A 16,401-nucleotide genomic window follows, 5' to 3' on the forward strand; every position below is an offset into this window, starting at 1 on the left:
GCCCGTTTCAGATTACTATGGGAGGCGAAGCTGGGTGTGTTGGGGGGGGGGGGGCGGCTGCATAACCCTCCTATAGGCTGTTCAAATGTTTCCTAACTGTCATAGCCATGGTTGAGCCTTGGGTCACTGTGAGAGAAGACTTGAGCTTCCTCCACAGAAAGCCATTCAGGCCTATTATTACCCCAGATTCAGCAGAGCCAGGCCACGGTTTTGTTGTTGTTGCTGTTTTTTGTCTTTGGGGTGTGTGTGTGTGTGTGTGTGTGCGTGTGTGTGTGTGTGTGTGTGTAACAAAAGGAAAAGAAAGAGGCCCTCGCCAGGCTGGCTCATCTCAGAAGGCCGTAGGGAAACCCCAAACCATGGGCTGCACAGCCTTTTCGGTCCTATTGCAGGGAGCAGCCCCCCGGGCCATCACAGGACCAGGTTCCTGTTGAATGGGCCCAACTGCCACCCAAGAGGCTGCGCTGGAAAGAAAGATGATGGAGATCCTGAGGGAAAATCACTGCGAGTGATGTCACAGGATGAGGCTGGGCTAGACTTGGAGCTACCATCCCCCAAGCCTCAGTCCTCTAACACCTGGAAGCTCTAGGTCCTAGGACGTGCTCCAGAAAGGAAAATCTGCGATGTTAACTTAACAACTCCAGAGGCAACCCCTCCTGAAGACACTGATGGGCGAAGGGAGGCAGAGGAGCACAGGGGGACACAAGGAGCTGTAAGCAGCGGCCTAGGTACACAAAGAGCAGCCCCCAGGGCAGAGGGACTGGGAGCTGTAGAATAAAACTCTCTTTCTAACCCTCTGTCCACATCAGAGATTCCTAGAGGGAATAATTTTAAAAAAGAGTCCTAAAAAAATCTTGGATTTCCTCGCATGAAAAGGGTAAAAGACTCTGAGGTCCATTTAGACTTAAAATATTTTTATAAGTCGGGCTCTGTCTATCACATTTATTTTCTACATTGTCTTAAATAAGCATGAGCCACTTTTATTATTTTTTAAAATCAACAAAAAAGTTAAAAAGAAATGACCATGGTTTTTGCAATTATGTTTTTTTTTCCTTCTATATTTCTGCAAGATTTACTTACTTTCCTATTACCAATCTCATGTAAGGTAGTTGTCAAATACCCCATTTCGTTGACTGAAAAATGGAGTACTGGAGAGATGAATGAACTTTCTAAAGGTTAAAATTCTGAACGCTAAATCCTGTGTGTGATTTTCCCCCAAGCACAAATTCTCTATCTCAACATGCTCAAGCAATGCCAAATTATAATTTTTGCTTTTGTTCTGGATTCTAAATTGGCAAGGACTGTGTCAGCTGATTTCAGACTAATTATTCAGATATTGAAAATGACATCTGGCGTTCTTTCTGTTAAAATGTAGTTGACTGTGATTATTTTTCTTTCTTTTGCCTAAAGTCTTCTCTCTACCTCAATGTTCAGTTAGCTCTTTCTTGATGACAGAGAGAACTTGGAATCTCTATTTTCCTAAATTCTTTGAGTGGAAACATTCTTGTTTGTCAACAAATATTTTACAGGGAGAAAAGAAAATACTTTAAATATATATGTGGAAGATTACCAATATATTATTAAATGCCTCTATCAAGAGTAAAGATTATAGTGCTCTGTACAGTAAATTTGTAAATTTCTACACACTGTGCTGTGAAAAAGCCAATGATGACTTCAGTTTTTAAATCTAGAAAATTTTACTTATTTAAAATTTATTTACCTTATCTTTAGTTGAATGTTTTCTTTTGGAGAGATTATATATTTTAAAATAGTGTTAGAGTCAATGACCATATATAATATTTCTTTTAAAAAGATATAGATTCTAAAATACCACAGCAATTGCTTCCCTTCTTAAACAGAATAATAAATGCTTAGATGCGATACTTTAAAAAAACATTTAATAACATGGATGACACATTTTATAACAAAATCACAGATGCTAGTGCCATTGGGGGCTCATTTACATAAATAACATCTCTCCATTTTGCTTAAATTTTATGTTTGACATGAAATTCATATTAGTAAATATTGCTAAAATACCAATGTTTTTGTTTTTAATTGACTTATCTATTTTCCTTCCAAGCCCAGTGTAGGAGGTAGGGTCAGGCAGGGAGAGAAAAAAATAAAGAAAAAGAAATCACAAATATCAAATATTAAGCTGTCAGTTGCTGCAGAGCTTTATAATAATAAGACCAGAGAACAAAATATAATTTTACAATTTTTTTTCTCTCTTTTCCTTTTTTTTTTTTTAAGGTAAACCTACCATGTGCCAGTAATTTCACTTGTAGGATGAATCCAAGAAATAACATTGTGCTACTAAGAGCCAAGAAGCAAGAAATGTTTTTTAGAAAACATTTAAATGAATACTGTTTCCTATTGAGTTATGGTTTTGCCAGGTAAATGACTCTTTTGACCAATCCTCATGTGTAAGCCTGAAACTAGCAAACATTATTACTAAGGCTTCTGGCTTAGAAAAAACACACATACAATCTCATGTCTACTATGATTCCATGTTGAGTACAGGTACAGATGGTCTTTGCTTAATTAGTCTGGGGGAGAGGCCAGGGAAGGAAGGGCCAATCGCTAGTATGGAAGAGCAAAAAGATAGTAACTTGATAGGAGAGGAAAGGAATCGATTCAGGATGGTCTGCTTTATTGTTTCATAGTGAGAGAGGTCAGTGGGGCGAGGATGGCAGGTCTGCCAAAAACAGAAGAATCAAAGTCTAATAAGCTTTTTAAATGGAAGGAAGAGTTGGCCGTTGTTTAACCCATTTCAGCAGAGAGGAATTTCTTGTCTGGAAAAGTAATGTGGCTTGCCGAAGATTAGACCAACTGGTAAGTGGGAAAGCCTGGCTTTCTACCAAGAGATGCTCCTCTCCATTTAAGACTTCTTTCTTCCATTCACCCAACCGCCTCTTTTCAAGGTGAAACCAGGTGGCAATGAAATCTACCTGGGGTCTAGTTTATTTTGCTTTAATATGGGAATTAATAAAAATATTTCGGAAGGATGGTGGGACGTTGACGACAAAAGGGAATAAAACTTTGGCTTAAGCCGAAATCGGTTTGAAGCTATTAAATGCCCTATTACCAGATCGAACTGATGTGGGTGGGGAGGGTGGGAAGGACAGGAGTTGGACACTCAAACAGAAACAAAGCAAAGGCTTGACTATCAGGAAGTGGTGGCTATTTGTGAACAAAGTCTAAAAGAAGGTCTAGAAACAATAGCTTTGCATGTCAGGTGGATCTGTGTAAGGTCTGTAAGTTGTAGGGGAGAGGGTGGGTTCCTTAACAAGCTTCACTGCTCTCTGTCATGTGAGTGTGTGGGGACTTCCCAAGCACATTTACCTGGGAAGTTTCCCACTTCTGCTGGGTCTTAAAAGTACCCTGTGTTCTGAAGAGAGCTTTCCACTTGGGTCCAACATTTTTGCTTCATTATCAGAAGGCAACAATCAACTCATTCAAATCATCCAAGAGGAAAGCAGGTTTAATTTATAACTGTCTGGACATGTGAGGTCTTCTCCTTTGTCCTATCCTCAAGCAATGCGTTTCTACATATAACTTTTATTACGTTCTAAGTTTCTTCAGGCAGTGCCTCTTTTTACAATTTTTGGCCAATTAATAATGAGTTTCTGTCATATGGCTAATTCGATTTAATCAATGAGGCCACCAGAAACAACGAATCGAATACTGTTCATTAAAATTGTCACCATTCTAAACCTCTGATAGTTTCTAAAAATGTCAGATGGGAGCAACTAAAATAACAATCACTACTGGCAACATAACCCCGTGTCTTGGCCACACTAACCTTCAAGGTTGAAGGCCAATTACATCAGTTAAAGCTCACAAATTCAATGAGAAGCATGGACTTAACATTTTCACCGAAACAGTACCCACTTCAATTCAGTCAGTGTGGCTTTCCAGCCCCATGTATTTTCCCAGCTTCTAGACAAGAGAATCCTGCTTGAATTGTGTGCTTAAATTTTTGGTGCCAATGCCTCTGATTCATTGGGTTCTTTTTAAACTGCAATTCATTACAATTGTGTTTTTCCAAGTTACAGGAAAAGAAGACTATGTCATTAATTTTGTTAGTGAATTGAAAAAGGCTTTTACATAAACTTGCATGCTGTGTAGTGTCAGTTTAATACAATTCTGTTACCTTTTATCCACCATTATTAAATACAGAAATTCCAAATATCAAAATTTTTTAAAATTAGCAGCATATTTCTTGAATGGCAAACCGAACCTGAACTGACATGACCCTACTTGGAATCGATTTATCTCACTTAATGTGAATATATATGCTTTTTATTGTAAAAATCTTAATGTGTTTGATTAGAGATTGCTGCTGTAGACCTCACCAAGGGTCGTCATATAATATATTTGTGTATGCACTGTATTACCTTTATAAAATCTGAAAACAAAATCTGAATTCCAGAATTCTTTTTTTTTTTTTTCATCTGCTACTTTTTCTTTAAACCTCACCCAAAGATATGTGTTTTATAATTGATTTTTTTTTTTGAGGGGGGGGAGAGAAAAACAACACATCAATGTGAGAGAGAAACATTGATCATTTGCCTCTCATACTTGCCCTGACCAGGGATCAAACCCAAAACCTGCGTATGTGTCCTGACCTGGAATTGAACTGGCCATTTTTTGGTACATGGGATGCTATTCCAACCAACTGAGCCAACCGGCAAGGTCCACATGTTGCTGTTGTTTTTAATTTTACTTTTCAATTAGTTTGCATTCAAAATTATTTTATATTAGCAGTTAGACAATCATATACTTTACAAAATGTTCCCCCCAATATTTGAAATACTCACCTGGGTTCAAGTAACCAAATTAGTTTTAGATAAGGGAATATGGAGGTGTATATGCAAAATCTGGGCATTTTCTATGCCTCTAAAAAGTGACTTTGAAAATTGTTTCTGTTTAAATAAGCATACCTTATAATGTGGCCCATATAGTAATTTTTCCCCAGCAGACTTTGTTTTGATTTGTATTTCATGTTACTTTTATTATTGTATTTTACTTCTTATTTTATTTTGCTTTTCAATTTGTATACTCATGTATAACCAGCAGACTGAGAACCCTAGAGACATTCACACAACAAATCCACAGTGAACATTGACCACGCAGCCTTTCTAATGCTGTTAGGAGAGTGCCTCATGGCTGTCTACCTGGCTACATCTTGTGATAAGAGATATTTATCCAAGGAACACTGAGCATTTGTCATCTTAGCTGAGATTGCCAGCAAAGCACCTAATTGTAAAAAGAAATGCTGTTGGCCCTGGCCAGGTAGCTCAGTTGGTTACAGCATTGTCCTGATATGCCAAAGTTTATGGTTCTATCCCTGGTTGGGGCACATAAAAGAATCAACCAATTAATGCATAAATAAGTGGAAGAATGGATTGATGTCTCTCTCCCTCCCTCTCTCTCTCTCTGTCAAATCAATCAATAAAAAAGAAATGCTATTCACTTGACCCATGCTCATTGCACATCCCACTTTTTTCCTCATTCACTCCCACTGCAATCACAAAACTATGCACAAATCTTACCCACTCTTAAAAATAACCACTTAAAGAAAAAGAAGGGGGAAAGTCGTCTTATATCTCCCAAGGTGTGTTCTAACAATTCAGCCATTTTTGCTTTCAATGTATTGCTTTACTTTTCACAGTTTGTGTTTAAACCAGAACTCTATTTAAAATCTACACATTAGTTTTTAGTTGTCTTTCACAGGGACAATGGTTTTATTTTTGTGGAAATTGGTATCAAATTTTATATGTTAGGTTCCTGGACAAATAATGTTAAGTAAATATGATCTGTTATTGATTCTCATATTGAATTCCAAAAGGGAGAGAGGATATGAACACAACTCTAATGTCAAAAGGCCCTGTTTTGGCAAGAAAAAGTTTTTAAAATATTTATTATGCACATGATTTCCTGTCCATGGAGCTCATTCTTGGCATATAACTTCCAGTTAGAATGAGGAAGAGAGTGAGAGGGAGGGAGCTTTGTGGCCTGAGAATATTCAACTCAACTTTTATTTGACAGGACTAAAGGGCCTTAGAGTATAAAATCTGAATGCATTGGCTTTCATTGTCTGCACTAAAAACAGAAAAGAAAGCAGAATTTGGACTCCATATAATTTTAGGTTATAGACTGAAAACCCACTGAAGTTAATTTATAAGTTGACATTGAAAAGAAAACAAATAGGAGGAACACAACCCACATATATTCATCTAGGTGCATTTAAAGAGCATCTCATTTAAAAGGGAACTCTTTAGAAGTCCACTAGCATGAATATTTCATGCATATAGTCATGAGCTTGCAATAAACTGCTGGTTCTTATGAACTCAATGGAAACCTCAGTGGGGAGGAAAGCAGAAACCATGAAGCCACACGGATGTTACAACTCCCACGAATTAGTGCTACTTCAGAAAAACAACCACCGACCTTTAAACAGCTTAAACAAAATGTCAAGTAAATCAAGGACCTACCATATGCTAAGCCTGAGTTATGAAAATGTTAACAAATAGCTATGTATTATTACAGCGAAGAAAAGGAAACACATTGTAATTGATGGCAGCTGGGCAAATTATTAAACACCTATATAAACCAGACCTAAAAAAGCAATTTGGCAATATGGGAGAGAATTTCATACATCTTCATTTTATAGTCCTCCAAGTTTTAGGAGCATTTCTATCAGTCCTTTAGTGATAATTGTGTTCTTTTAACCCAATGTATAGAGTTGGCATGAATCACAAGAGAAGCTAGCTAGGAAGATATTAAACATATTGACCTCCTGAAGATATTTGTGAAACATTCTGTCTAAATTTGAAAATGATGTGCATCCTGGAAGCTTGTCCATCTATTTATTTTTTGTGTAATTTTCTTTTCACATATTTAAGCTAAGTGGGGTTTTTTCCTACTTGTCTTAGAGGTATATTAACTTAAAAGACTTATAGAACTCAGATTATCCATACTGGCATGGTAGACTTTACCTATACTTAAATAGATTTTAGTATGATAATTAAAGTAGGAAATGTACATGCAAAATAGCAGAACAGGTAAATAGTAAAAATAATTCTCTCTCTCATCCCACCTTGTCTAACAGGGAACTACTGTTTAAAGGCTCTTATGTATAGCCCTGGCCAGTTGGCTGGAGCATCGTTCCAATATGCCAAGGTCGCAGGTTTGATCCCTGGTCAGGGCACATACAAGATCAACCAACCATGGATGGATGGAACAACAAATCAGTGTCTCTCTCTCTCAAATCAATTTAAAACTTTTTAAAGATTCTTATGTATATTTTCTGGAATTTTTCTATGCAGATTACTGTGCATTGTGTTACACTCTTCTACAGTTTTCTTTTTTTCCTCCTAATATATTTTAGAAAGAGTTCTATATCAGTATATTAGTATATAGGGAGGTGCCTCGTTTTAAAAACAGCTGCAAGGTAATCCACTATATGAATATACCATAATTTATTCAATCTGCTTCCAATAATAAGCATTTTAGAATATTTTTAGACTCTTATTATTGATAATAATGAACACATATCTTTCATACAAGTATTGGGCATATCCATAGGACAGATCCCTAGAAATGGAATTGCCAGGTCAAATAGTGTCTGAATTAAAAATTTTGAAAAGTATTTTTAAGTTTTGCTTCCAAGAGATTGTAATAATATATATTCTTATTAACATTGTTTGAGATTGTTCATTTCCCCACATTTTCACCAATGATAAATATCTTTTTTTTTTCCAATACAAAAGTAAAGGAGACATTTGTTTTAAATTTTAATATTAAATTATGCATGAAATACGTTCCTATGTTATTTGCCTTTTATTTATTATTTTTCCTCACCAGGGGATATGCTTTTTACTGATTTTTAGAGAGAGGGAAGGAGAGCAAGAGACCGAGAGAGAAACATGGATCGGTTGCCTCCCTATGCACCCCGACCAGGGATAAACCCACAATCCGGGCATGTGCTCTGACCGGGAATCGACCCCAGGACCTTGTGGTGCACAGGAAGATGCCCAACCAACTGAGCCCCACAGTCCAGGGCTGTATTTTCTTTTTTTAATCACATTATTTATTCATGTCCTTTCCTTTTTTCCTATGGCTATATTTTTTCTTTCCTTGATTTAAATTATACAGATATTACACCTAAACACAATCATATGTGTTCCAATTATTTTTTCTTTTTTTCTGAGCTGAGTTTTTTCACCCTAAGAAATGTTTAGGTAGTGAGGTTTATAACATTTCCTCCTACATCAATGTTTAATTGCTTTTTATCGAAAGATTCATTTTCACAGAGAAACAAATGATTTTGTTATTTTAAGTAATTACAAAATTAGAACAAAGTTTTAGTTGTCTTTCTTTTAATAATAAATACATTTTAGAGGGTTTTTCATTTTAAAATATTGGATCATAATTATTTCCATTTATAATATGTAAGTAAACCTTAGTTCTTATTTGAGAGGATTAATATAAGACTTTGCAATGAGAAATTTGTTTCTACTGGTTTCCTTCTCGACTGAAAAGTAACAGTCACCTCAAGAATCTTTGGGGTCCCTGGTATGTGGGGAAGTTTAGGTAACAGACAGTCCTTTATCTAAGAGCCCCGTGGATTCCAGTTTGCCCAGCTATGGGGATCTAGTAGAATCAATAAAGCCAATATACTAAGTCATGAGGCAGCCTCGCTCATAGCTCATTTTAAGGCTGAACTTGCCCTCTGCATCTTAACAAGTTGTCTTACAGCTTCCAGCTCCCCTCTGACAACTTGATTGCTTGGGACACCCTGGGAGGTTCCTGGCTTAGCTCAGAGATGGACTGCTTAGGCAAAACCCTAGCCGGTGCTAGAATTTAACTTCTTAAACGTGTCTAAATAGAAAACACAAAATTGTAAAATAATAATATGAGGATATTCCAACAATAAACGAAAACATTGCTTAAGCCAATGAAATGCTAAGGTCACTTGTAGCTGACAAAATCAGCAGTGGAAGACATAAAAACCTTTCATTGTCATTTGAGGAAAATGTATATGGATTCATGACTATAATAACAGACATCCCACCTCCACTTAGCAAATTTGATGCAGATTCCTGCTCCGAGTTGCCTTTTATCCATAAATGTTAGCTGTTTAAAATTAAAACCTCTGCAAATATTAGAAAGTAAATTTCTACTGCCTAATTTCTTTCTCTAAACTCATCCTGCCCTTTATATTCAGTATCATTCTGATTCGCACCTGACAGTTCTCTGCTCGTATTATAGGTGCTACTTTATCGCCAATAATGTGAGATCCTTAAAGGAGGACCACGACATGTACTTTATCTTCCCATCGTGCCTCACGAGATGCTGGATAAACAGATCTCAGCATCATTGATTAGTGTGCACTTGAACTAAACACAGGTTCACATGACTGGGATCTAGAAAGCCATCATCTCAACAAAAGCTTCTAAAGGTTTATCAGAGTGACAGGGCAAAAATATGGCATAAGTTCAGAAAATTAATCACCTTCATCTTCAGGTACAAAGAAATCTGTTACCAGGGCTTCCCGGTCCTGGAAAGGTAAACTGCAAGCAAGTGCTAGTGGCATTTCTAAGCAGTGTGTGGGACAGGCCTCTGTACAAATTACCATCAATAGTCACAACAGGGAAGCAGAAGCAGGAAGATTCATTTTCCTCTATTTGACTAGTTCAGATGAGTTGCTCTGCACAGAGCAATATATGCGGTTCTCAAGCAAAAATGAAAAAGTGTGAATGCCACCATCTCCATCACAGTTCAGGGAGCTATTAGACCCTGTACTGCTTTCTGTGTGTGTGTATGCTTATATGTATGCACATGCACATGCATGTACATGTGTGTACCTCAATCCACAAGCATAACTCTATTTATATTCTTTGAGCTCTGGGCTACAAGCTAGTTATTCTTGGAGATTTTTCCTGAAAGCATATAAAAATAATCCCTGGCTGAGGCTAAATTTTGCCTCCTTTTTGGAGGGCCTTGGTGTTGCTGCCTTAATCTGCAATCTGGGTGGATTTTCTGGGTACCTAGAGTTCTGTGTGCATAAGGATTTAACCCTCTAGGGACCAGACTCCTTGTCTGTATTACTGAGCTCTTCTTACTCTTCCTGTTCCATTCTGGTCCTGAGACCATGTGGAGATCCTGCGTCCAGAATGTGGCCATTAGCTCTCAGGGTGAGGTAATTAAGAGCAAGGGCCGCATAATCACCGGTTGGGCTCAGGTTTCTAATCAGCAGGCAGCCCCTGGACAAAGTTCTCTATCTCTGAGCCTTAGATTCCTAATCTGAAAAATGGGGGCAATACGAGTGAGGATTAAATGAGATAAACCATTTACTGTGTTTAGAATAATGCCTGGCACATAGTAAATCCCCATAACTGCAGATAGCATACTCTATTTCCCTCCTTCAGGGTGAAGATTCCCATCAGGACAAAAGTGATCTGGCATGGCTCTGGTGATTCCCTTCAGGGAACTGGTCTGTCAACTAGGTGGGGGCTGGGTGGCACCTGGGACCAATCTCTAGTTGACAAAGCCTAAAATTGCAGCACCACAGTTATAAATAACTGCAGTGAAGTCAAAGTGAGTCTTTTATTTAAACCAAGAATTGGAGTTGTTAGTACGGTAAGAGGCTTCCGTAAGAAATTCCCAGGAAGGTAGACTAGAAAATAGAAGAGAAATGCTGGCAGCTAGTTGGAAATACAGGGTAAATTTATTTTTAGAAAGTGGAATAAGAACTGAGAATATCTAAAGAGAGCTGCTACGATGTCATCAGGAAACTATTGAAGGAACCCATGATGGAAAAGTCCATGGGGCAGGTAGTGCTAAGCCATCTAAAAGAGGGGTTTGCAAACTTATTCTGAAACAGCCAGATAGAAAATATTTTCAGTTTTGTGGGCCCCGTAGTCTATATTTCAACTATTTAACCGCCATCGTGATGTGAAATCATCCATAGATGATATGCAAGCAGATGGCCATGGCTATGTTCCAATAGAAATTTATTTACGAAACCAGGCAGCCACCAAATTTGACTGGCGATGATCTGCTGACTTTTCCTCTAGAACAATAACAGCAGCAGTAATCATAATAGTGATGATTATTATTAATAATTAAACCTTTACTCTGTGCCAAGCACTGTGCTAACCTCTTCCTATGTTTAACTTATTTAGCCGCTGTATGTGTGCTCAAAGACACAACTCCTTAAATGGTCCTTAATCCCCCACTGCATCTGGCCCTGGCCTACCAAGTGGGTTTTGTACCACACCCTCCCTTCACTCTGCAGTCCAGCTCACCCGTCTTCCTTTACATGGGAGATTCCATTCTGCTTATTGCCTTAGGCATTAGCATGTGACGTTTCTTCTGCCCAGATTATTCTTTCTCTCCTGTTCCTTGGTTGATTGATCTCTGATCAAGTCTAAGTTTAGTCACCTTATCTTCACAGAAACCTTCTCTGACCCTGTGTTCTTATAGCAATGTGTGACTTTCTTTTATAGGACACTGCATAGTTTATAATTTTATATTCACTTATGTGATCATTTGACAATTATTTTTTTCCCTACATTAAAACAGTTTCTCAACCTCAGCACTTTGGGCACTTCAGGCTGGATAATTCTGTGTGTGTGTGTGTATGTGTGTGCGTGTGTGTACGCACATGCGCACAGGAGCACGCAGTCCTACCAGCATTCCTGGCCTCTACTCTCAAGAGAACAGTAAAACCCATCCCCTCAGTCATGATAATTTAAAAAAATGTCACCAATATTGCTAAATCTCTTTCAAGGGGACAAAATCTCCCCCATTGAAAGTCACTGCCCTAAAACGAATGCCCAATGAGGAGAGGAACTCTGGTGGTTACTTTCCTCTTGCCATCCACCCATAACCCCCATCCGACCTTCTGCATTCTTCCCTCTGCCCTAAAGACTGACCCACGCGAACTGTATCAGCAGGCGCCTCTGTCTTCTCACTTCCAGTTGGGGATGGCCAATGAACGGCATTCTCAGGGGACTGAGGGACAGGAAGGGAGTGAGGTGGAGATTTTTTTCCTCTTGATACCAGGTCACCATGGTCTGACTACACACTCACTCATACCATTGATCAAATAGCCCTTGAGGTGCTAATGGTTTCCCACTGTTACCAGCCTTGAAGTGCAGCACTGTCCCTTGTTGGTTTTCTTAAACACTGCCCAAATTCTGTAAATAATTCATTCAGTAAGTTCCCCTCAAATTCTGCTGAGACTTTGACTGCTACAAAGGCTATGCATATATTTCTCACCATTGAACATGCAGTGCCAATTGTAACAAGCTCCCAGTAAAAATGTGTCATATGAGCAAATTAAGTGGCTTCTGTTTTTCCTCCTTTCTTTGATCTTCTGCCTTTATGAGTCTCAATAGTCACTGTACCCAAACTCAAGAGTCCTCACCTGGTTTAATACATGGGTTCCAAATCAGCAGAGGGCTTCGAGGACATGCTCAGGAATCCTACTCCTAACCTCATCTCTATTTCTAATTCCTGCTGTGCCTATTTCTAGAACACATTACGTGGACTCTTTTTTTTGTTTGGAATCTTTCCTTCTTGTACACAAAAGCCTTTGTTGAGTTATGCTACTCATCTAGCCTAATACCATGTTAAAATGCCTTGAGAATAAGTTTTGTCTTGAACTAAAAATATCTAATTACTGTATCTACAAATTAATAATAAAAACCTGCTTTCACATATGACTATTTCCTCCCAGAAATTATGAAGACAAAGCCATTCATAACTCTTGCTCCTTTTTGGAGTACAACTGGTTCAACAGATATTGTGACAATATTATTTGATCTGAAATATTTCCAACCCAAGCAACACTTCACACATATTCCACAAACCCAGCTGTCCATCTCTGGAATAAATAACATTTGTTTTTGAGAAAAAGCAAATACAGACAAGAAGCTAAGTAATTAAGAATTTATTATAAGGGTTTAGATCTCTCCAAGATCAACTCTGAATTCCCAAGCCTTTTTTTTTTTTTTGTACCGTCTTGATTCAAATATTCTGATCAGCACCTTCAACTCTCCTTTTCTTAGAAAATCAACAAGACAAGTCATAACATTTTATTAAAGAAGATATACAATTTTTCTATGTTAAAATGGGAGGTATTTTATTAATTTTCTTTAGTTCTAATAGCTGAAAAATAACTGTTAAGAATATACTACATTTTTTAAAAAGCTTTACAGTTGCTACATAGTCACAGGCTTCCAATTACAAACTCTTTTATTTCTGTAGCCTTTTTAGAACTGTAAAAAAATGAGAGTAAGAAAGACAAGTACTCCTAGGCCTCCCACAGGGAAGGAGAAAGAAGCTGCCAATTCCTGGAAAGTGAAGTCTACACAACTACATTACTTGATTTTTCTTGGAAAGAAACTTGCTTTATTTCCGTTTCTTATTCTCTCTGACACAATAAAACCTGAGGACCTTCCAGAGTAATATATATAAGTAAATGTTATTGATACAAAGTCAAGTGTCTAACTCAGAAATTATGTAAAAAAATTTAATACAAATCATGAAATAAATTTTAATATGAAAATAATTGTAACCTTAGCATGGAAGATATGTGGAGAATATCTTTCATTTAAAGATTTAATATTTTAGCAATAAGTTAAAGGGAAAAGTATAAGAAATCTTCTCTTTTGTAGATTTTAAATTCATCATGGACATGATCAATGGATTCTGTAGCCCTTGAAACTGGCTTATGTCAGGCTATCAAAAGCCACTTTTTGAAGGAAGAAATGGAGAGTAGAATCATTTGAACCATCAGAAACAAAGTCAACAAAGACAGTAAGTCCAACGTCTTTGGTTTATGGGATATTTTGTGTGTTTCACACAGTAAATCAATAATTAACCAAGAATTTTGAAATAAAAACATTAAGTTCCTTAAATATGTTTTTTAATAAATTAACTGAGATGTTCTTTGAAACTTTCTGGGTATTGTGACTAAACAAAGGAGCTGCCTTAAAGAGATAAATTAATTTAGATAAAATGTGGACTAAAGGTTCATACCCTCTCATGCAATCATGCAATATTGATAAATGTCTGAGGAAGAGGAAGGAAGGGCCCTCTCTAGGACATGTCTTAAAGTAAACCTAAGATCTCTCCCTTTGTTTTGTGGCAATGAAAAAAAAGTTCAAAGTTTGAGGAAACAACGGAATGCAAGACTTTATTTCCTAATATATTATTATATAAATCTTCAAATGTACAACAAAGTTAAAAATGTTATAGCGACCATATACCTTCCACCTAGATTCTATCATTAACTTTTTACTATACTTACTTCACTAAGTATTTATCTATCCAACAGTGCCTCTACCACTCCATCAATCCAACTTATAGCTTAATGCAAGTCAAAGTCCAGCATGCATATCTTCAACAAGAGTTTAATCTTTCAACAGTATTCTCTTTTTTAAGGTAAAATTTACACACAGTATAATGCAAAGATCTTAAGTGAATATCCACCGAGTTTTGACAAATGCATGTATATTTGACAAATGCATATATAAAATGAACAAGGTACTATAAATCCCATCAAGATATAAAATATGATAGCACTCCAGAAGCTCACCCTTTTTCTAAATAAATATTCACCCCATTCTACACCCAAGACAAACACTGTTCTCTCATAATAAATTTGCACTTTTTCTACAAATTCGTACTGTTTTGCCTTTTCTAAATATTTATATTAATGAAATCATAAAATAGGTACTCTGCTCTGTATGATCTCCCACATTCACTGTAGTTTTTGAAATTCGCCATGTAGTTGCATGTAACAATATTTTTCCCTTTTTATTTTTGAGTACTATATTCCATAACATGAATACACACAGTTTATTTATCCATTCTTCTATTGACAAATATCTCAGCCATTCCCAGTTTGGGGCTATTATGAATAATATCACTTGTATCCAGAAAATATAACGAAAGCTGACAACTCAATAATAAGAAGACAAGTGGCTGAATTTAAAAATGAACAATGCGCTTGAATAGATATTGCTCCAAAGAAGATATACAAATGGCAAACAAGCACATGAAAAGGTCCTCAATGCCATGAGTCAGGAGGTAAATACAATTCAAAAGAGCCAGGTATCACTTCATACCCACTACATGGCAATAGTCAAAAGGACAGATAATAATTATTATTGAAGATGTGGAGAAACTAGAATATTTCTTATAGGAACATCAAATGGCCCAACCACTTTGGAAAACAATTTGGTGGTTTCTTAAAATATATTAAACATAATTATACCATACAAACAGTAAATTCAACTTCTAGAAATGGAAACATGTGCGTACATAGACTTGCATGTAAGTGTTTATAACTGCATTATTAGAAATAGCCGAAGTGTGGAAATACCCAATGTTCATCAACTGGTGAATAGGTAAGCAATATAAGGTATATCCATATTAAGGAATACTACTCAGAAAATTACCAATCACATAGCAACAGCATAGATGAACCTCAAAAAATATTATGTCAAGTAAAAGAAAAAAGCTAGGGACAAAAGGCCATATATTGTATGATTCTGTTTACAACAAATGGCCAGAAAAGGCAAATCCATAGAGACAAAGTAGGTTACTGGTTGCCTGAAACTAAAGGGTGAGAATAAAAATGACTACAAATTGGCATGAAGAATATTTTTGAAGTGATTAAAATCTTCTAAAATTGGATTTTCATGATGGCTGTAAAACTCTTTAAATTTACTGAAGTTTACACTTAAAATGAGTGAATGTTATGGTATGTAAATTATACTTCAATAAAGCTGTTTTAAAAATGTTTCTACAAAGAAAACTGCAGGCCCAGATGGCTTCCCTGCGAATTCTACCAAAATTTTGAGAGGGGGAAAAAAAAAATCACCAATATTACAAAAACTTTTACAAAGAATAGAATCATAGGAAATACTTCTCAAATAATTTTTTTTGTAAACCTGAAAATGGTTTGGTATAAAATCAAGAAAGAAAAATTGCAGGCCAGTTTTTTTCATAAACATGGATACAAAATCCCTAAACCAAGTATCAGCAAACTGACTCCAAGATTATATAAAAATTATAATATATCACAATCTAAATGGATTTAGGTAGGGTGATAACTGAAAATCATTTTATATTTCTAAGAATGCAAAAAATAATAATAAAATTCAACCTTTTTTTTCATGTTAAGGAAGAAGGATATCTTAGAAAACTAGTAATAAAAGAAAGTCTTCTTAATCCATTAAAGGGTATCTATAAATACCTTATAGCAAACATGGTACTTACTATTGAAATATTGAAAGCTAAGCACCTGAGATAAGGAATGAAATGAGGATGACTGGTATAACAATTTCTATTAATATTGCTCTAGAGATTGTAGCTGAT

Source organism: Miniopterus schreibersii (assembly GCF_964146895.1).
Source record: "Miniopterus schreibersii genome assembly, chromosome: 11".
NCBI classification, from domain to species: Eukaryota; Metazoa; Chordata; class Mammalia; order Chiroptera; family Miniopteridae; genus Miniopterus; species Miniopterus schreibersii.